Below are 22128 nucleotides of genomic sequence, written 5' to 3'. Positions count from 1 at the left end.
AAAGGGCCCCCATGGTCCTAGAATGTCTGCAGACCCACCCACTCTTGGAACAATGGCCAGGGCAACAGCTAGAGGGGTGCCAGTCACATACGGAAGTGGGAGAAGTGCCTGGAAAAGGTGTGAGAGCTGGGCAAGTGGCATTGTTCCCTCTGAGACCCCCCCCCAAATAGCACCACAATGTGGTGAAACAGGTCGCCCTGTACTGAAGGATACATAAGGCTCCGCCCCTTACAATGTAACAAGAGCGACAGCTCTACCTAAGGCACAGAGGCAAACACACACAGGAGCCTGTCAAGATGAGGAAACAGAGAAGTATGGCCAAGAAGGGGGAACGGATCAAGGTTCCAGTGGGAGAACTAAGCAATGAGGAGATAGCCAACCTAGCAGATGAAGAATTCCAAACACTGGTGATAAAGATGCTCACAGGCTTGACAGATATGCTTGAGTATGGCAAATGCATAAGAGAAGAAGTGAAGGCTAGGCTAAGTGAAACAAGGGAAAACTCACACAAAACCAACGGTGAAGAGAAGAAAACCAGTGTTCAAATAAATGATTTGGAACATAAGGACAAAAACACACACACACACACACACACACACACACACACACAAAAAAAAAAAAAAAACCCAAAACAGTCAACCAGTACAGAATGAGGGAACGAGAATTGAAAAAAAATAAGGAGAGGCTTGGGAACCTCTGGGACAACTTTAAACATGCCAACATCCAAATAATGGGGGTTCCAGAAGGAGAAGAGGAAGAGCAAGAAATTGAAAACTATGTGAAAAAATAATGGAGGAAAACTTCCCAAATTTGGGGGAGAAAATAGACATACAAGTCCAGGAAGCACAGAGTCCTGGGCGACTGGACCCAGAGGCCACCACACCAATACACACCATGATTAAAATGCCAAAGGTGAAAGGTAAAGAGAGAATCCTAAAAGCAACAAGAGAGAAGCAGAGAGTTGCCTATAAAGGGGTGCCTATAAGACTGCCAGCTGATTTCTCAAAAGACACTTTGCAGGCAAGAAGGGACTGGCAAGAAGTATTCAAGGTGATGAAAAGCAAGGACCTACAACCAAGATTACTCTATCCAGCAAAGCTATCACTTAGAATGGAAGGGCAGATAAAGTGCTTCCCAGACAAGGTAAAGCTACAGGAGTTCATCATCACCAATCCCTTATTATATGAAATGTCAAAGGGACTTACTTAAGAAAAAGAAGATCAGAACTATGAACACTAAAATGATTACAAACTCACAACTATCAACAACTGAATCTAAAAATTAAAAACAAAATCTAACTAAGCAACCAGAATAGGAACAGAATCATAGGTATGGGGATCATTTGGAGGGTTATCAGCTGAGGATGGGGAGGGGGAGAAATGGGGAAATGGTGCAGGGATTAAGAAGCATAATTGATTGGTGCAAAATAGACAGGGGGAAGAATAATATAGGAAAGGGTGAAGCCAAAGAACTTATATGCACGACCCATGGACGTGAACTAAGGGGGGTGGGATTACTGGAGGGAAGGGGGTTACTGGGCAGAGGGGAGCAAAGGGGGAAAATTGAAACTATTGTAACAACATAATCCATAAAATATACTTAAAAACAAAAAACAAAACAAAAAACAAAGTTGGTGCATCTTTGGACTTTAAGTGTTCCTATGTAGCTTATTTTATTTTTGTTTAATCAAATAAACAAGAGTTTTTTTTTTCCTATGGGAAAAAAACAAGGTCCCAGGATCCTCTTGTATGTTACCTGCCCAAACCCAATGTGATCAGCCATTCCTCCAAGGAGGCCAGGTTCTTTGAGGGGAGAAGTAGTATTTAGAATCCAAAATCCAGGTCTGGTTAAAAACTACTGGGTTGTCATTTTTTCCCTAAGCTCTTCAATGGACAGAGCTAGGAAATAAGTGTTCTTGAAAAGAAAATAAATGAGTTTATTTTAATATTTATATCCCAAAATTAATATTACAAAATTACTTTTTTATAATTGTATCTTTTTTCTTATACTAAAAATTTGTATTACTAACCACATTAATTGAATTTCTTATTTGGATTATCCTATAGTATACATGCTTCAATTAAAATAATATTACCATTAGCAATTTCACTTCCAAAAATACCTAAAATTTTCCTGCATCTCTATTAGTACTTAAAAATATATACCACTAAGGATATATAGACTACTATGCTTTAAAGTGACTTGGAATAAGTATTTTCTGTGTGGCTATGACATTAGCTTGATATAATCTTTGGCTCATTTATTTCAGGTTTTTATCAATTTTAAGAAACAGCTTTTTTCTTTTGGATTTATTTTTTAAGTAGGCTGAACAATGTAACAGAGTATTTCTGCTCTTGGCTGAGTTAGGAAAACAGGGACTTGATTTACCTTCCTCCTGAAACAACTAGGAAATAGTCAAAATTTAATACATGGTGCTTTTACATATGTGCTATTTATTGTAGGCTAATTATACCTCCATAAAGATATTTTTAAGCCAAAAATCATCAGTTATTTTCATAAAGTTATCTTTCATCCAAGTCCTCTCTACTCTGTTTCCTGCCTCCTCCTAAAGGTAGTCATTTGTATTAGGTTTCTTTCGTGTGTGTGTGTGTGTGTATTTTTATGTGCCTTTTCACACATATAAATAACTGTGTGTATTTCCACCTACCTTATCCCTCAAATACGGTCCTTAATATACATTTGTGCATTTTTTCTTTCTTCCCTTATCAGTATATCTGTAGAGATTATGCCACATTGGTACACAGGGATTTTCATGGTTCGTTCATTTTACATTGGTGTATAAAGATTCTCATCGTTCATAGAATTTCTTTGCAGGTTTGTACCAGGGCTTATTGGATCAATGCCCTTTTGGGGGGGCATTTGTGTTTTTTCCTCTCTTTCACTGTTTCAAATAATACTACAATGAGTAACCTTGTCCACAAATCATTTTGTATTTTTGACAGTTTATATTTGATATAGACCCCTAGAGGATAGACTGACTGATGGTAAAGTTAAGAGGAAAATGCTTAACTAAATATTCTAAATATTGGTATTGGCAAACATAATATTCTTGATTTTAACTCTTTTGGGGTAATGTCAAAAGAGTGTAATGTAATTGTTATTTTGATGCAGCCGAGTGTTGCATTTAGGTTTATGTCACCAGACAAATGTATCAGTCTAGGCTGTCTTACTAATACATATCAACATAGTTTTATAGTTCATGTGTTGTAGGATTTAGAAATAGACCTCAAGGGTCCTGAACCCTGGGCAGGTACTTCACCTTTGAAATCTAGCTCTGATTAACCTCAGGAACATGCTGGGGTTGTCACCCCCTAATTGTGCCTAGTAAAAAGCAAACCCTTAGCCATAATCCCTTGAAGAGTTTCCACTTGACAGCAGAGTGTGAAGCTCCAAGAGACAGTGTTTAGGTGAACTTCCTAAAGAACCAGACAGGATCCTTACCTTTTTGGGATCCTTGTGGGAACTTAAAGAGGAAAGAAGCTTGCCCCAGAACCCAAGAGTATGCCTCTGGATGCCTTGCTCTCTGTACCTGTTGGTGCCCAAGTGCATTTTCATCTCCTTTTTCTATACTAAAGAAAATTGTGTCCATGTCTGTGCGTGGCTTTCTGCTGGCATTGTGTAGTGGTCAAGAGTTTAGCATCTTAGGTAGATTGGCTCTACCACTCTCTGGTTGTACGATCTTGGGCATGACTTAACTCACGTAGAATTTTCTCTTTTATAAAATGAGAGTAATCGTAGTACCTAGCACACAGGGTTGTTGCACAAATTAAGTAAAATATACAAAAAATGCTTAGAGTAAATAATGCCAGGCACATGGTAAACATTCAATAAATCCATACTATTATTTTCATAATGACCAGAACCTCGGGACAACTGCTCATTGATTACATATTATATACATTTAAAGATCATTTTTCAGGGTTTTTGAAATTTAGGGCATTTTGTAAGCTTGTGAAGAGGCATCATCAGAAATGTAAGAGCCCTGTTACACACAAAATAAATATAAACATTGAATTATGAAGGATACACAGTGAGTCTGATATTAGATATTATTTCTCCTTCCCTTGGGGGCCGCATCATCCTGAGTAAGTAGGGCCCTTCATTACCTGTGGCAATGTGAAGACTCTTCATGGTTTTTGGTAAAAAGAGTAAATAGCTGCTTAGAGTCTCTTCTGAAAACATAATTCTGCACTGTGTAGCACCAAGGCACTTCCTGTTCAACCCCATTAAACATCCGTAGGCAGCAGTAGCATAGTGGGTTGCTGCTAAATACTTAATGTCCCTGTAGGTAACCCATTATTCTCAGAGAGGACTGCCCCTGGGAGAGTGAGAAGATTATGGTTAGTTTGATCAGAAGTGTATGTGTGAGTGTATGTGAGTATGTATGTGCATATAGAATACTGATTAGGGGCCACAGACTACATAGGTAGATAGATTGATAGATAGACAGACAGATAGATAAGCAATTCCATTTAAAGAGCCTCTTTCTAGGTCCTGTTAAATTCTAATTAAAGATCGTTCTATTGTTTTCACTTAAGCATTCCACTCGGGTGGAGTCAGCAAGAACTCTCCTGTAAGATGGAAATTTTAATACATGTGCGATGCATTTTAATCAGTTCACTTTTAAATACCTGCGAAGTATGTAAATGAAGGTTGGATAGAAGAGGTAAGTGCATACAGACTGTGAATACTAACACAATGCTCTTTCTACTACATGCCAAGAATCTTAATTTTATTTTAGGTGTCTTAGAGGCATCACTTCTTTTGGAGGAATTGAAGCCCCAGTTTATAGTGGAAGTCAACAGGAAAGTAATTTCTCTTTAGAATGATGGCAGGCACACAGTAACACTGGAAAAGTGCAAAATGTCATAGTTTCTGTAATAACCATCACCTTGGGACAACTACCCATTGAATATGCATGATATTAATTAAAAGAATATTTTCAGTGTTTTTGAATTTGCAGAAGTGTTAATTTACAGTAATTTATATTGTATACAACTTTATAGGATTTATATAATGACAAAGTAGAAAATAAAATTGGAGTGGGTATCATAAAACCTTGGTTGAGCTCCAACTCTACCACTATGTATGAGGTTGAAATACATGACACTTCCTTTTCTCCTCTGCACTTGAAAAATTTAGAAGAGATTATCTCTATGGTTGTTTTCACCTGAAATTCTGATATTTGTAAATTGGAGTCAATCCACATCTGGAAACCAAGACTCCTACATGGTTCATTCAAACTCTCTTGTTGTAACTATAGAACTTACCCTCATTCTTATGAATAGCCCCAGGAAAAATAATCCTTCATGATACAGATATGTATAACCTACCTCTGGAAACTCTTTTCCAGTGAATCGTCATGTGTCATGTTGCATTTTGTATACTGTTCAATGACTCCTCTACAGAGGGCCCCAAAAGAGCTGAAACTCAGTTGGAGTAGGAGCTGTACCCAGTCTGTCCTCTACTCCCAAGTCATAGCCCTGATGCAGTTTGGCATCACCACAAAAGAAGGAATTCCTCCTTCCTCCATATAAGCTAATAGAGATCCCATTTTTTCCCCCCAAACCAACTCCAACTCAGGGAACCATTAGGTTCTATATGCTAGGTGCTTCTGGATTCCACAGAAGTGTGCAACTTGAATTAATAAATTTAGCACTTCTTATCGTCGGCAGCCGTCCGTCTTGAGAGACGATGGTGTAGCTTCTTAAGAGTCTATCTGCACTGCCGAGAATGGCTGTGCAGTCCGACTCAGGAGTGACACGGTATCTGTCTCCTCCCGTGTTGAATCGACATCTTGTGATGACGCTGGAGTGTCCTCTCCAGTGAAGCTGAAGCTACAGAGCCTGGGCAGGGTGATATGGAGGGTCTGCTGTTGCCCATGCAGCAGACCCCCCCTCTCTTCGCAGCTGAAGGATCCAAGGGAAAGACGGAGTCAATACAGCTTGGCTTCAGGTGCGCCGCAGGAGTTGCCGGTGTTGACTACAACGTCAAACCGCCTTAGGGACTCCGGCTCCGGATTTTCTGTCGGGGTTTACTCCCTTAGCCTTTCCCCTGAAGAGGTATGCCGCAAGGCAGCGGAGGTTTTTTGGAATCAGAGTTTTCCTTCTCTGATGTGCCCTGACTGGAAGATCGAACCAGCGACACTTAGCTCGCAGGCCGACGCTCAATCCACTGAGCCAAACCAGCCAGGGTAGCACTTCTTATAAAGTGTACAAAATTACATGAAATATTCAGAAGGATTCTCAACCCACACAAAAAAATTTAATTATACCCACATCAATGGGGTTTTCTTTTCCACAGTCTCTTAGACCCCCTTTCCTACTTGGCTCCCATAGCATGGCCAACCAAAGACTATAATCTGCACCTAACCCCCTCCCTTTGTCCTTCAGCCATAGAATTAGCAGAGTCCAGCATCCCCATGGAGGAAGCCAGGGTTTGGGGATGCAGAAGGAGATGTATAGAAAATCTGAGCTACAGGAACATTTTAGTTACTAGAGAGCAGTTTTGTGTAGTGGAATAGGAATGATGCTTTTAACTCCAGCATAGCCTGGATGATGTAAACTCAACACTTCTTTGTACACCCAATTACCTTTACATCACTGAAGTGATTTCCCAGGTACTCTGACATCACGAAAGAGCTCACTGTAAATACAGGAATTGGGTCCTCTGGTCCCCCAAAAGGTAGAGTTCTCCACTGTAAATATATAAATGAGACTTTTGTGATTATACTTCAGTGAATTATGAATTTAATTAGTATCTCTCAGTTGACTTGGATCTAAGTAACCCTGAGGCTCTTAACAAGCTTATGTCTTTGGACCTGAAAAGCTGAAGATTAGACCCTGAACCATGGTGAATTCACCAAGATAATGTCATGTTAGAGGTATTTTGACAGTCAGCTCCTTTTAGTAATACTTTTATCTTCACAGAACCCCAAAATATGGGGAATCGGGACCACTAAGGCAGGAGTTTTATTGTTATTGTTGTTGTCTTGAATAGCTTTAAGAACCATCCCAAGCCACTGTATTTTCCAGGATTGTTGAAGACTTTAAATGGTTTAGGGGGCTAGAGTATGATTATTATTAAAGTAATGAAATAACAATACCTCTTTACCAATTCTCTGACAATGCCCTTTATATTAACAAAATGTGCATTATTCAGTCTCAGTCTAATTAATATCATGCTTAATTGGTATTTCACTTCATGCTAGGTTCCAGCACTCTTTTCAAAAGCAGCAAGCTTAAGAATTTTTACTAATTTAATTGAGAGCAGTCTTAAATTAATTGTATAATTAATCTTGTCAAATTAAGTAACATTTCATATACTACCTTATTAAAGAAACTTGAATATTTTAAATTACCATGCTATTAGGCATTAATAAAGAAGTTCTTCTTCTGCATTGTTCTGCTTTATAACACCAAGGAGGTAATTGCAATATAAATTGCAATATAAAAGCTAATTTCTATAGTATATTAATAATTAGATACACATTATTCCCCATTATATCTTTTTTTAATTCAATGGATGATCTTTTTTTAAAGAAAAATTATCCCCCAAATGCCAGGATTTAACTGTTGTATTAATGATTGACTTCAAAACTAGGCCAGGGAACACTTTTAGATATGGTCTTGTTAAACCTAAAACACACTGGTTGCAAACAGCCATAGTGTCTGCTGCTGAAAATGTGAACCTCTTGAGCAACCGATTGCTCTGATGTTTGCAAATACAAAGGACACCTATTTCTTAGATGTAAGTAAAGAGCTCTGAGCTTTGATGAGTCCTTGTGGGATTAGGAAACACAGTTTCCTCATATTGGAAACCAGAGATCTTTTCTCCAGAGACAATCAGGTGTGACCACAAGGATGGTGTGTAGGCATGGAGATTCTAAAATGGTGATGAGCAGTGGGGTGGGCAGGAAGGAAGGAATGCATAATCGCTTAGCATCAATATTTTATGAAAAGATAGAGCTTACTTTCAAGGTCAAAAACCATAGCTTCTTAAATACTGTGAGCACACGCATTTTCATAAATATTGGTTCTGAATTTTAAGTTTCTGACGCAATTGCCAATAATAACCTTAGTGAGCTATGCTCCAAGGCATACCCTTTATACCTGGAATCTATGCTCAGTAACTCAGCTTTCAAATTGCAAAATAAAGCTAGCTTATGTACATTTCCAGGCATATTTTGATTGAATCTTATTTACTGGTGATGCTTAAATATTAACATTGATCACAAGAGTTCACAGGGTTAACTTTGAGTGTTCTAAGCCTGACAAACTCCACAGCTCTTAGTAGGCATTCAAAACTACTTTGGTAAAGTTAATAAATATAACCAGATACCTAAACCAGATAAATAAAAATATTCCCCAAAATCTTGCTAATGGCAGTACTGTGGTTAAGCCTAATGAAAATCTTTTTTTTTTTTTTTTCCCTGATACTTAGATACCTTTACTTGGTAGTGACTGATATCTGAAAACAGCCAGTTGCCTTAAGGTTTCTTTTTCTTTAGAGAAAAATGAACTAAATCTGTCAAGTTCCTTTTTTAAGAACAACAGTTTTGAAGCACTAGAAAAAGTATATATCATGCAACTTAAAACAAATCTGTGATGTGAAAAATGGACGTTTAATGGGCTAAATTCATTGGATTCCTACTGATGGCAGCTGTTGCTCATCCTATGATTCTGACTGTGGTTGACATTAGTTCTGTTCATCAAATGTTCTTGGCCTTTCTTCTTCAGAGAAAATAGCAGGATTTGATAATGCCTTCCTTTTGTGTTTAGGTGTGGTCATTTGACTTCCCTTAGTACATGAAATGCGGGAGGAAGTGACTCAGGTCCTGGAGGGAGTATTTAAAATTCAACAATGTGACTCATCACCCTCTCTTTCCCCAGCAAATGTGGAAGCGCAGAGGTGGAGCCTCCAGCAGGCCAGGTTTCTGAGTGAAGAGGAGTTGGGACAGAATTCAGGGAACTATTGGAGGGCATGTAGCATAACCGTGTAGCAGGAGCAAGAAATCCACATTTGTTCTTTTAAGCTACTGAGATTGAGGTTGCTCATTATAAAACCCTAGTTCAGCGTGTCTTGACCATGTGACTAAAATCACTGAACTATGGAACTGTGAACCACAAATAAGTAGGATGTTGGGGAGGAAGGTGAGCTCACATGTGTCAGTTAAATAATGGGAAGGTAAAAGGTATTTTTTAAAGTTAGAAAGATGTTTCTGCTCTATTCATAAGTTTGAAACAAATCTCTAATATTTCTGTAAATCCTTAGGATAGATTAGGTTTATCTATTTAAAAAACTTTGGGATGAGAACATGTGTAGAATGGAATTTTTTAAATAAACTTAGTTCTCAATAATAATGGAGGTGTTCTATCATAAAGGTATTATGGCATAAATAAATTTGTTTCATTTAATAATAATTTTAATAATGTTTTCAAAAGTTAGATTTATTTACTGTAGAAATTTTGGTAACACAAAGAAGAAGGTAATATTTAATCTAATTTATCAGACTAAGAATCAATGTTAATATTTAACATATGTAATTTTTCCTTTTCTTCCATGTTAAAAGAAATGATAAGTGTGCATGTTTAGATCTGGGATAGGAAATATTTTCTTAAATTTTAAAAAGTGAAAGGCCTTATTTTCCCCCTTTTCCCGTTCCCTGCAAGTAAGCCACCTTTAAGATAACCCCATTTATAGTTCTTGTTTTTCCTATGCTTAAATACATACACACTTGTATCTACATAACCTATATCTCTATGTCATTACATATAGAGAGACTCACACAAAATTACTTTTTAACAGAAAGTGATTCATTCAGAATGCAATGCTCTTCAGACCATATAAAGTTATTAGGCAAAATCATGCCAGTATCTAAAGGGCTGTGTCACTTGTTTTAATGGCTACATAATACTACATGTTTATACACTGCCTCCAAAATATATACTTTACATAAAAATATGTTTCATTTGTTTTTTACTAAGTGAGATTATGCTTACCATACTGCTGTTTGGATTTTTTTTTTCACTTAATAATTTAGACTTGCCCTCACTTCACTAGCTCTTTCAAAAATGTGTATGGCCCACATTAAGACCTTAGGCCATTCTGAGACCTCTTTCCACCACTTCCCCACCGATAGATTAGCTGACACTATTTCCACAGGTGCTTCCTAATTTTAAAATAAATGATCACAAACAAGCCTGCTGACTTTGATCAACTCTGCCTCCAGGCAAAGTCGAGATGGTCATATTTCATACTGCTATTGATATGAATTCAAGATGTTTCTGGTAACAATAGTTTGTTGCTTCTTATGGCTCAGTAATATTCCACTGCACTAATGGACCACAATTTGTGTATTCACTCATCTATCAAAAGGCTTTTTTCTTTTTCAGTTTTGGAAGTTATAAATGAAGCTACCATAGCATTCACATATAGGTGTTTGCATGAACATTATTTTTGTGTGTTTTAAGTAAATGCCCAGGAATAGGATTCCTTACTCATATAGTAAACTTAAATTTAGCTTTATGAAAAGTTGCTGAATTTTTTCCCATTTCAGAGTGCCATTTTATGTTCCCACCAGCAATGTATGAAAGTTCTAGTTGTCCATATCATTGTCAGCACTTGGTATTGTCATTAATTTTTTTAAGCATCTTCATAAATGAGCAATAGTATTTTTTCATGACTTTGCATTTCTCTAATATCAGATGATGCTGACCATATTTTTATAGGCCTAATAATGGGCTCTGACACCCACAGCTTATATTTTCCTTCTGTCTTTTTGGTATAATGTGTTCCAGCCTTTGCCCATTTTTTAATGAGTTTTGGGAGTTCTTTACATATTCTGGATACAAATTCTTTGGAAGACACATGACTTGCAAATATTTTTTCCCAGTTTGTAGATTGTTTACACACAACAAAATGTTTAATTTTGAAGTCCAACTTATCAGTTAGATTATGGCTTGTGTTTTTGTTTTATGTCTAAAAACTCCTTGTCTAACACTCTATGACAAAGATTTTCTTTAGTTTCCTTCTAAACATTTCATAGTAATTAGACATCACATGCTCATCTCTGACCCATTTTATGTTAAATTTTGCATAAAGTATGAAGTTTAAGTGGAGGTTCATTCTTTTGCATACTAATTTACATACCAATTTTGATTTCCAATTTAATTTGTTGAAAAGACTGTCCTTCTCCATCGAATAAAATTTGCACTTTTGTCAAAAATCAGTTGCTGTGGGTCTAAATCTAGACGATACATTCTGTTCCATTGATCTATGGGTCTCTCTCTCTCTCTCTTTGACAATATCCCACTGTCTTATTTACTTAGCTTTATAGTTAGTCTTAAAGAATAATCTGAATCCTCCAACTTTATTTTCCTCTTTCAGATTGCTTTGGCTATTCTAGTTCCTTCACTTTACATATACATTTTAGCATCAACATTTTTATATTACAAAATAATTCTGCTGGGAATTACATCATATCCGTAGATCAGTGTGGGAAGAATGAACATCTTCGCTCTGTTGAGTCTTCCAGTCCATGAAAAAAGAATGTCTATTTTTTAATTTAGGTGTTTTCTGATTGCTTTTGTAAAGGTTTTAGCATACAGATTCTGTGCAAATGTTCTTAGATTTATACAACAAAGTCTTTTTGTTTGAGAACTATGGTAAATGCATTTAAAAATATTGGTTTCCAATTGTGCATTGCAATAGAAAATAGAAATACCTTTTTTTGTGTGTGTGTTGGACTTACAGCCTGTGTCCTTAATAAACTTATTTCTATGAGTTTCTTTGCAGAATTTTTGTGTAGAAAGTCATGTTGTCTTATAATAGGGACATTTTATTTATTGCTCTTCAGTCTGGATGCCATTCATTCCCAGTTCCTTCCTTATTGCACTGGCTTGGATTTAACTATAACGTTTACCAAAAGATTTGAGAGGGCACATCCTTACCTTACTCCTGATTTTAAAAGAAAAATATTATCTTCCCCTAGAAAGTATAAGGTTAGTTGTGGGTTTCAGTAAACACCCATGATCAGGTTGAAGAATTTCCCTCCTCTTCTTGGGTTGCTGAACTTTTAAAAAACTCATGAATGGACATTGAATTTTGTCAAATGTTTTTTTCCACATCAGTTGATTTGCTGATGAGGTTTTGCTTCTTTAGATTGTTAATATGGTGAATAACAATGATTTATTTTTTAAATATGAAACCATTTTTTTATTAATTAAATGTTTTATTTATTTATATTTAGAGAGAGGGGAAGGGAGGAAGAAAGAGAGGGAGAGAAAGCTTGACATGAGCGAGAAACATCTATTGGTTGCATCTCATACATGCCTGGATCAGGGACTGAATCTGCAACCCAGACATGTACAATGACCACGAATCAAACTAGCAACCTTTAGGTTTGAGGGGATGATGCCCAGCACTGAGCCACACTGGTCAGAGCTAAAATATTGAAACATTCTTGCATCCCTGTGATGAATCCCAATTATATTTGATAGATATAATGTTGAACTCAGGTAAACTTTTGTTAATGATGTTTGAGAATATTGGTCTGTAATGTTATCCTCTTATAATATCTTTGCCTGATCTGTTATCAGGATAATGCTGTCTTCATAAAATGAATTATTAAACATTTCTTCTTCTTTTAGTTTCTTTAAAAAATTATGCACGATTGGTTTTATTTCTTTGTTCAGTGCTTGATTGAGTTGGAAGTTTTTTCAAGTATGAGCTCAATTTCTTTAATAGCCATAACGCTATTCAGGTTATCTTTTGGTTTAGGTGTGTTTTGGTAGTTAGTAATTTCTAAGGAATTGGTCCATTTCACTTGTGCACAGATATGTTTGTAGTATTTTCTAATTGTTACTTTAAGGGCTGCCATACCTAGTGGTATCCTCTCTTTCATTCCTGATATTGGTAATTTGGGTCTTCTCTTTTTATGCTCTGTCAGGCAGGATTGCTAGATTTTGTCAATTTCATTGGGCTTTCCAAAGAACCATTTTTTCCCATTGATTTTTCCTGTTGGTTTTGTTTTCATGTCATTAATTTCTACTCTAATCTTTAATATTTATTTTCTCCCACTTACTTTGGGTTTATTTGCTCTTTTGTTTTTTTTACTTTCTCTTTTTTTTTTTTTTTACTTTCTCTGTTGTATATTTTTGTTTTGTTTTTCATAAAGTTAAATTTATTCAATTTAAAGAATTGTGGTTTCATTTTGTTATTTTTGTTATTGCTTTTGCATTGAATTAAGGCCTTCCTGTGTTCTGGGTGTTAAAAATCCTTTTATAAAATGAAAAAGCTAAAAAATCTATGAAAGTTGTGGTGTACTTAAATGTCTATATCTAATTACTTAATTCTTTTTACAAATACATACAAATGTAAAGATTATATTTATCATCTCCTTTGAAGATACCCTGGCAATTCCAAATAGGAAGATTTTCATGACTGTGAAAGTCAAGGCAAACCACCATCTGACCTGCCCTTCTAACAGCCCATAGAGTGACTGGGATGTCCCGCTTTTCTTAAAATCTACCAGAAAGGTTCATCAATTCATTGGTATGGAAATTGCAATATTTCCTGTGTTGGTGTCCTAAAAAAATGCGGGATCTAAGGGCCGACTGCTTTGCAACAGCTTTTCTGGTAAGCATAAAACCCAGCAGTGCTTGTCTGACCCAGGAGCTCTGTGTGGACCTGGGACCTGGCAACTCACCAGTCACTCAGCGGCATTTGTTGATTTCAATGCATTCGACTGGAACTGCAAATAAAAATAGAAGGGAAAAGACAATCAGTAAGGTTTGGGGTCACAGTTGGTGACATTCCTGATGCTGTAGCAGCCCATTTGGGCCCCCTCCCATTTCATTGAAGCTTTGCTATACGACATGGTTGAATGTGATGTTTACGAGTGAAGTTCCTCCAGCCTCAGTACCTAAATATTTACACTTTTTCTGAGCAAATGCTTTGTTTATACAATACATTCTATGAACTCAGTATCTGACCGTATTTTCCTGTTAGTTTCAGAATCACATAATTCAGAGCCCAGTGGAAGCCTCACTGTGCTGCATGTACGAGATCCCACGCCTGGCTTTTTCCTTACTAACCCAGCCGTGGGATTCACCGTATTTTCTCTTCAGTGGATTGAGCGTCGGCCTGCGAGCTAAGTGTCGCTGGTTCGATCTTCCAGTCAGGGCACATCAGAGAAGGAAAACTCTGACTCCAAAAAACCTCCGCTGCCTTGCGGCATACCTCTTCAGGGGAAAGGCTAAGGGAGTAAAGCCCGACAGAAAATCCGGAGCCGGAGTCCCTAAGGTGGTTTGACGTTGTAGTCAATACCGGCAACTCCTGCGGCGCACCTGAACCCAAGCTGTATCGACTCCGTCTTTCCCTTGGACCCTTCAGCTGCGAAGAGAGGGGGGGTCTGCTGCATGGGCAACAGCAGACCCTCCATATCACCCTGCCCAGGCTCTGTAGCTTCAGCTTCACTGGAGAGGACACTCCCGCGTCATCGCAAGATGTCGATTCAACAGGGGAGGAGACAGATACTGTGTCACTCCCGAGTCGGACTGCACAGCCATTCTCGGCGGTGCAGATAGACTCTTAAGAAGCTACACCGTCGTCTCTCGAGACGGACAGCTGCCGACACGACGATTCTTTTCTCACTCTTATTTTCTTATTTAACTTCCAGTAATTATTTTTCTTAGATCACTTCCATTGATATTTGGATAAAGAAGTTTAGGATAAAAAGAAGAGAGTAAGAAAGGGACAAGACACATCCATAAGCCTGTGAGAGAGACTTTAAATAAGAACATATTTTGAGTAATTAGAGTTTCCCAAGCTGGAAAGCAGTGTATTGTGAGTTAATGGATCATCTACCGCAACAACAGAGGCTATGTGGCCATTTTCATATGGATTTTAAATGAGGTTCAAACTTTGGGTATAAAACATGTGTCCATTTGTCCATTAACTGAGGCTAAGACTTGCTTTTAAGGAGCTTAAAAAGTACGTTAGAGCCCTGGCTGCTGTGGCTCAGTGGATTGAGCGTCGGCCTGTGAACCAAGTGTTGCTGGTTTGATTCCCAGTCAGGGCACATGACTAGGTTGCACGCCAGGTCCCCAGTTGGGGGTGCGTGAGAGGCAACCGCACATTGATGGTTCTCTCTCTCTCTTTCTCCTTTCCTCTCTCTCTAAAAACAGATAAATAAAACAAAAATAAAAATAAAAATAAAATAAAATAAAGTAACCTTGTTAAAAAAAATTTAAAAAAATGAACCCCAATGATTTCCTATAGTGAGAAATACTATACATAAGTGTTATTTAATCATGTAGAATTAGGTTTATCTAATCCCAGTGAGGGGGACCTTCACACACTTCTGTGTATCATAATTATAATTCCATAATAAGCACTGAAAGACCCCATATACCTTTTGAGTCACAAAACCAAGAAACAACCCCCTAAATCCAATGTCTAGTATAGTCCTGAATACCTTTTAATCACCTACTTAATTAACATTAGTGAGACAGTAAGTTAATATTAACTTGCATGTCCTTCCTCCACTACTGTTTCAGGTGAAGTAAGGTTTATAGAATTACATGTCACAGTTAAAACCTCATCATAGTTGTGGATGATTTGGTTTTGTGTATGAAGAGCAGCTATGTGTTTCTAAATATCATACTGCTCATCAGGATCTCAGTTTTTTCTGTTCTGGGATCAATAATGAAAAGCTTTTTGGGAATGCATTTAAAATGTAATATTGGGATTCTGAAACTGATGAATACTTGTCGTGTAAAACAGACAGTAAAAGGCTATTCATGGAGTAGCATATTCTAGTTCAGTGACACATGTCACCTGTGCTGGCATTTCTCCTACCCCTCTTCTGAAAAGAAGGCAGTTCACAGGAGCTAGAAATTTCACTGTCTGTTTTTAAAGTCAATTCCAGTCATTGTGTTCATTTTACATATTTTCCTTATAAACATAGTTTCATGAGCTCCTAAGGGTTGCAGTTCAGTGAAGATTGCTCACTCATTTCTCATACTTGACATGTCACCAGCAATTAAGGCAAGATCCAATCTGTCTGTCATTAGACATCACAGAGTCAACACATGTCAAAACCCAGGGACACAAGGAAGAGCAAAAAGCTGCCAGGCTAGAAACAGATCTCAGTGAAATGTTACTGTGACAGAGCTCCTCCTGAATTTCAGCCCCCACTGCCAATAATAGTCACCATTCGGGATACTTTCTCAAAACTCAATGGCAGGATTTGTACTCTTTTGACACTGGGCTGGGCTATTATGTTGTGTTGTTATGTAGTGCATGCAGTTCTAGTGGAATGACAATAACTAACATATATTTTTGTGGTATTTTAATTGACTTTGAGAAGTGAAGGGGAGATTATCCCTACAGATTATTTTTTCCTCTAACAAATCTTTAGACTCTAATGGACCAAAAGAGAAGTTCTATTAGCACTTTTATTAGTATTAGAAACTCACAAAGAAACTATGAAATGAGTTCGTATATGCTCAGAAATTCTGGAAAATTCATGAAAGGCCACAAAAAAAATCATGGAACAAATATTTCTGATCCCCCATACTCTTGTTTGAGTTACAGATATTAGGGTGAAAGCCGGTTTTGAGTGAAATTGGAAGCTGTATTTCATAAATATTTTGCACATGACTATAGTCTTAGTTCCCCCTACATATATGATATAAAGAAGCTCAGCTGAAACAACAGAAGACTTCCAGCTTTTCGAATCAGTTTTCTCTAAAATCTTTTGGCAAAGGAATGACACCGCTATTAGCAATTTAATAATTGATAATTATATCACATGAGATTTTTCTATGGGAGACAACGTTTGACAGCAAATATAATTTGACCATATGACTAGAGCTACACGCACTATCTGGGCTAGCATAGAAAACTTTAACAAGACATAGAGGGATCACTTCCTATACAATGGTTATTAGTAGGAGGAGAACATTATAAGATGTATAAGAATGTCAGGAACTTTTTACTTTCCTTATACTTTCACAGATTGGATCAGTAAGAATAAGTTACATGTCTGAAGGAATTTAGAGTTCCTCATACAGGACCTAATTTGCTACTTACAATTCTGCGAGAGTGGTTATTATTATTGCAGTCTTACAGAGGTTAGTAAAAGAGTAATTTAAGAGACTCATGATGATACAACTGTACGGCTAGAATGAAATCTAGAGATCACCACGTAGTTCTCAAATATTTGTTTCCTTTTTTTTTTCTTTTGTTTTTTGTTGCAAGATTTTTTCTAACCACAACATTCATGTAGAACCTCATTTTGTAAAATAGATTAAAGTGCTATTTTATTTATTTTAAATTCAAATTTATAGCATTTTCTATTTATACATCAGTGTGAGAACAATGAGGCTACTTTGACAAATTCAGACTTTCAAGTTGGCTATTAATGACACTAAGCATATGACATTTACAGAATCCTCTTTTAGTTCCTTCATTGGTAAATAAATTTATTTCTTATTTTGTTTGTTTCTGTATTTTTTTAGTTACACAGTACTGAAAATAATTGCCACTCATATTAATTATTACTGTAGTGAGTGATATGTACTTTTCTTTTAAATACACTGCCTTGTGATTTCAGAGTATCCATACCAAAATCCAGAATGTGAGTAATTGAAAAGCTTTATTTCAAAGTTGAATCACTAAAAATTCCTAACTGCTACTTTAATCTTTATTATAAATATAAAAATTAGATAAAACATCTCAAACTTATATTAAAGCTTAATTTGATGTTATTATAAAACAATTACCAGTTACCTACTATCACACAAGTTACTATTAGGATCACATTATTGTACAAGTTACTATAAGGTCATACAATAAATAGATACCACTTGAGTCTCTTTCGGCAATTAAAAATACATACCAGGACAGTCAGTAAAAGATGGTCAATTGAGCACATGTCTTTACATATATTCTTTCATGGAACTCCACTAAAATTATAGGTAGATAATTTTTTTTTTAAGAATAAATACTCAAAAACTGAGTACAGAGAGTATGGGTTTAGAAACAAGAACCAAATTTGGAAAAGATACTGAAGTTTAGCAATTGACATAGCAGAAGTAAACTCATGAAACCCTATATTTTGCAGAGGAGAAATCAGGACTACCTACTCCACAGTCACAGATAGGTTCAGGCATGGGGAGACCCAGGTGAACTTGGAAGTGGGAGGAGACTCAAGGCTGAATCTAGAGGTACTGACTGGACATCTGTGTACGGAATGCTTAGATACTCAGATACCCCATCCCCCTCAACACAGCCAGTAACAAACATGCCCTAAACACTGCGGCAGATCATAAATTTATTCCCTGGAAAAGTGGATTTCAGGAGATCCTGGATTTGAGGACAATCAGTCTTGTGAAGTTGGGACTTTCATAATAGCTAGCAATGATTCTTCTTTGGAGAAACTGACTTACCTCAGAGTGGACCTACAGAGATCAACATTTATATGCCTCTATGAAAATACCATCTTGGGTTTTTTTTAATGTTTTAATTTATTTTACTTTATTTCTTAATCCTCACCTGAGGACATTTTTTTCATTGTTTTTAGACAGGGGGGGGGGACCAAAAACATCAATATGACAGAGAAACAATGATTGGTTGCCTCCCATATGTGCCCAGATGGGGGATCAAACCTACAACTCAGGTGTATGCTCTGACCAGGAATCGAACTTGCAACCTTTCAGTTATGCGACAGTGCTCCAACCAACTGAGCCACACCAGCCAGAGACCATCTTGTGTTTTTATCACTCTATAGCACAGCTCACTGATAATAAACTCTGTTTGTGTAAATAGGCTTTCCTAGTCGTTTTTTAGGGCCTTTCCTTTAATATGAATGGCAGCCAAGATCATCATGATTATAGGAAAAGCTCTAACATGAAAGACAGAGCCCAAAATCAACTAACACTATAAAGAGTCTCAAGAAACAGATAATCCAGAAACCAGAAGAAAAAAAAAAAGCTTCCAATATACTCACTGCTTTGGGGTAGAAAAAGAGAATATTATCCAGAAACCAGAAAAAAAAAAATCCTTAAAATACACTCAACAATACTGGAATGGAAAAAATAATAATAATTAATTAAATGAGAAAAAATCTGATAAAAAGAATATTCAGAGAAAATGTGTTAATAGTCATTTAACAGATATACTGGGAAATAATTCTAATAGGTATATAGAAGACTAGAAAAGTCCTAAGTAAGGGAAGGGTTTAGTCAAAGAACCCGTATAAATGACTCATGGACATGGACGACGGGGAGGGATATGATTGTGGGAGAGGGGGTGGGCTGGGTGGGGGAGAGAAATGGCGGGAAAATGGGACAACTGTAATTGGAAAATAAAAAAAAAAAAAAAACATCCAAAGTAATTGCTAACTCCAGCAGGGTAAGAAGAAGGAAGAAGAAGAAAAGGAAGGTGAGAAGGAGGTACAGCAAAAAGAGACCCAAAAGGACCAGGAGAAAGAGAGCAAGGAATGGGAGTTACACAAGAACAGAAAGTAGTGCACTACTTGGCCCAATGGGAAACAATATCTCCAAACCAAAATAAATTAAATATTTAACAATGTTTCAAACAAAAATAATAATGGACCTTTTTAGAAGAAAAGATAGGTAATTGGAGAGAGTGTTTTTTTTTCCCCCCCTCTTCTTGAAAAACAGGGCAATGGTAAAGTCTAAAATAAATAGATTATAAAATAGAAACAATATTTAAGACATGCTTCTAGGGAGTTGTATTTGGGTTTGGGAAAGCTGATGCAGAGCTTACTCAGCATTTGTTATAAGATTTTAGTGCTCTTTGTTTTCTTTCTGTCTTTCTTTTTAAACTATAGGCATGTATTGCATATAGACACATAAACAAATTCCCAGATGTGAGGGCCAGTTTGGATGCTAAAAATATTCTCTTTTCTGGGACATTGACATGTTTGTAGAAATTTTGAAACAAAATATTTGAAAAGAAAATGTTTAAGAAGTATAGAAAACAAAGTTACAGAAACCTAGGAACTTCATCTGGTATAATTAGAATCTTTGTGGTTCTTCTGTAACAACATCCTTTCTTTATCTTACGTGCCAGTCCGGTGGTTATTCAGCTGTTTACATGGTGGGATGGAAGATTCTGAAATGTTCCATGACCCACTGTTGTTGTGCTTACAAACTTACGACACACCATAAAGATTCTACATTAAAGCTACATCTTAAGGCAAATGCCCTGCTTTTAGTGGGTCGTCTGCAGAGAAGCAATTTGCACTTGACATGAATCAACAGTCCTCTGAGTATTAGCTCTGTGGACCCAAACATAAAATGAGACAGGAAGACTCCAGCTAACTATAATATAAAAGAGTATGCATTATTTGTTGTTACATTATAACTGATGAATCTGTCCACTTAGCTGGTAAGAAATCAGAACTCTGAGATAACAAGGCAAAGGATTCTGAAGCATTGCTATGGGGAAGAACCTAGTCCGTGCAATAGGAGACTGATTACAGACAGGACGAAGGCACTTGGACATTGGGAAGGAATGGGGTTACTAAATAGCAAAGAAGAAAAGAACTCAAAACAGGAGTAGAATCTGGTAGAACCCACGACAATCTTCAACTAGTTTCTAATTTCTACTAAGACTTGCTCTGAACAGCTAATTCATGACAAAATTATTATAAGTCTGGGTTTTCATACTAAATAATCAAGGTAACTACAGTATTCCCTCACTTATCATGGGTATTACACTCTAGACGCCCCCATAATAGGTGAAAATTCGTGAAGTAGGAACCTTACATTTATTTTAGTATTTATATATATTTTAAGGCTTTATAAACCCTTCCCACACACTTATAAACTGTTCCCAGTCCCTTATTAACCTTTCCCACTCCCTTATTAACCTTTTCCACACTTTTATAAACACTACTTATGTTCTTAAACATATTCTACACTCTTAAACCTACGTAACTTTAACAACACACATATACAGTACTGCAAAATCCCATGATAGAGTGAAAAATCCGCGATAAATAATTAAATATAATATTTTTTAAAATCCCGCGATACAGTGAGGCTGCGATAAGTGAACTGCGGTATAGACCACTGTATACTATTCCAAACCCAGAAATGTATGCAGCCAAGCCTGCGTGTCAAATACGACCTGCATATGCCCGGCAGAGCAGGAGCTGCTCCAGCGCTGTCCTCTGAATCATTAGCCATCACCGCGGGCTTTCTGAATTTGCAGTAAATTGTGTCATTCCCAGCAGCAAATGGAACAATTTTCTGAAGAGGGGGGAAGAAGCTGACAATTACAATGAGCTATAATTTCTCAAGAAAATGCATTTGAACATTTTATTGAGAAGACAGTCTGTTGGTAAATAACAGAAGTAATAACAGGGATTTAAAGTGAGGCTAGAAGTTATAAATTATTAAGATTTATCCTTGACGATTCAGGAAGCAGCACAAAGAGAACAGGTGCACAAGTTGCCCAAATAGTCCACGTTTTTGCAAGTGGACAACACTGATAGGCATTTCCAGGTCCCAGATGGATGTCAAGATCAAAGTGCTGGGCTCAGGGGCATGAGTCCTGCCATCCTCTTCATGCTACTCTCCAGGGTCCTGCCTCTGTGTGACCCTGGGCAAAGCATTTCATCCAGACAACAACTATAATTTAATCCCGCGCTTTTTCCATCAAATGTATTAAAATCCCACCTTAATATTTCATTATAGTTTGTACACAGAGAAGGAAAACTCTGACTCCAAAAAACCTCCGCTGCCTTGCGGCATACCTCTTTAGGGGAAAGGCTAAGGGAGTAAACCCCGACAGAAAATCCGGAGCCGGAGTCCCTAAGGCGGTTTGACGTTGTAGTCAACACCGGCAACTCCTGCGGCACACCTGAAGCCAAGCTGTATTGACTCCGTCTTTCCCTTGGACCCTTCAGCTGCGAAGAGAGGGGGGGTCTGCTGCATGGGCAACAGCAGACCCTCCATATCACCCTGCCCAGGCTCTGTAGCTTCAGCGTCATCACAAGATGTCGATTCAACACAGGAGGAGACAGATACCATGTCACTCCCGAGTCGGACTGCACAACCATTCTTGGCG

General features: G+C 37.2%; 1 long non-coding RNA gene across 1 annotated transcript; it reads right to left on the bottom strand.

Moving 5' to 3' along the window:
- Nucleotides 1–1801: 1801 nt before the first annotated feature.
- LOC150007998 (uncharacterized) lies at nt 1802–21295 on the bottom strand. Its single transcript, XR_016511865.1, has 4 exons — nt 21187–21295; nt 13730–13774; nt 6614–6718; nt 1802–1914 (listed from the first exon to the last, which is right to left on the bottom strand). It is a non-coding gene; the product is annotated as an uncharacterized LOC150007998 (long non-coding RNA).
- Between the last annotated feature and the right edge of the window lie 833 nt (nt 21296–22128).

Source organism: Furipterus horrens, unplaced genomic scaffold, assembly GCF_987537825.1.
Source record: "Furipterus horrens unplaced genomic scaffold, mFurHor1.1.pri manual_scaffold_6, whole genome shotgun sequence".
NCBI lineage: Eukaryota > Metazoa > Chordata > Mammalia > Chiroptera > Furipteridae > Furipterus > Furipterus horrens.
Note: the sequence above shows the minus strand (reverse complement) of the source record. Positions and strands in the feature narration are given on the sequence as shown.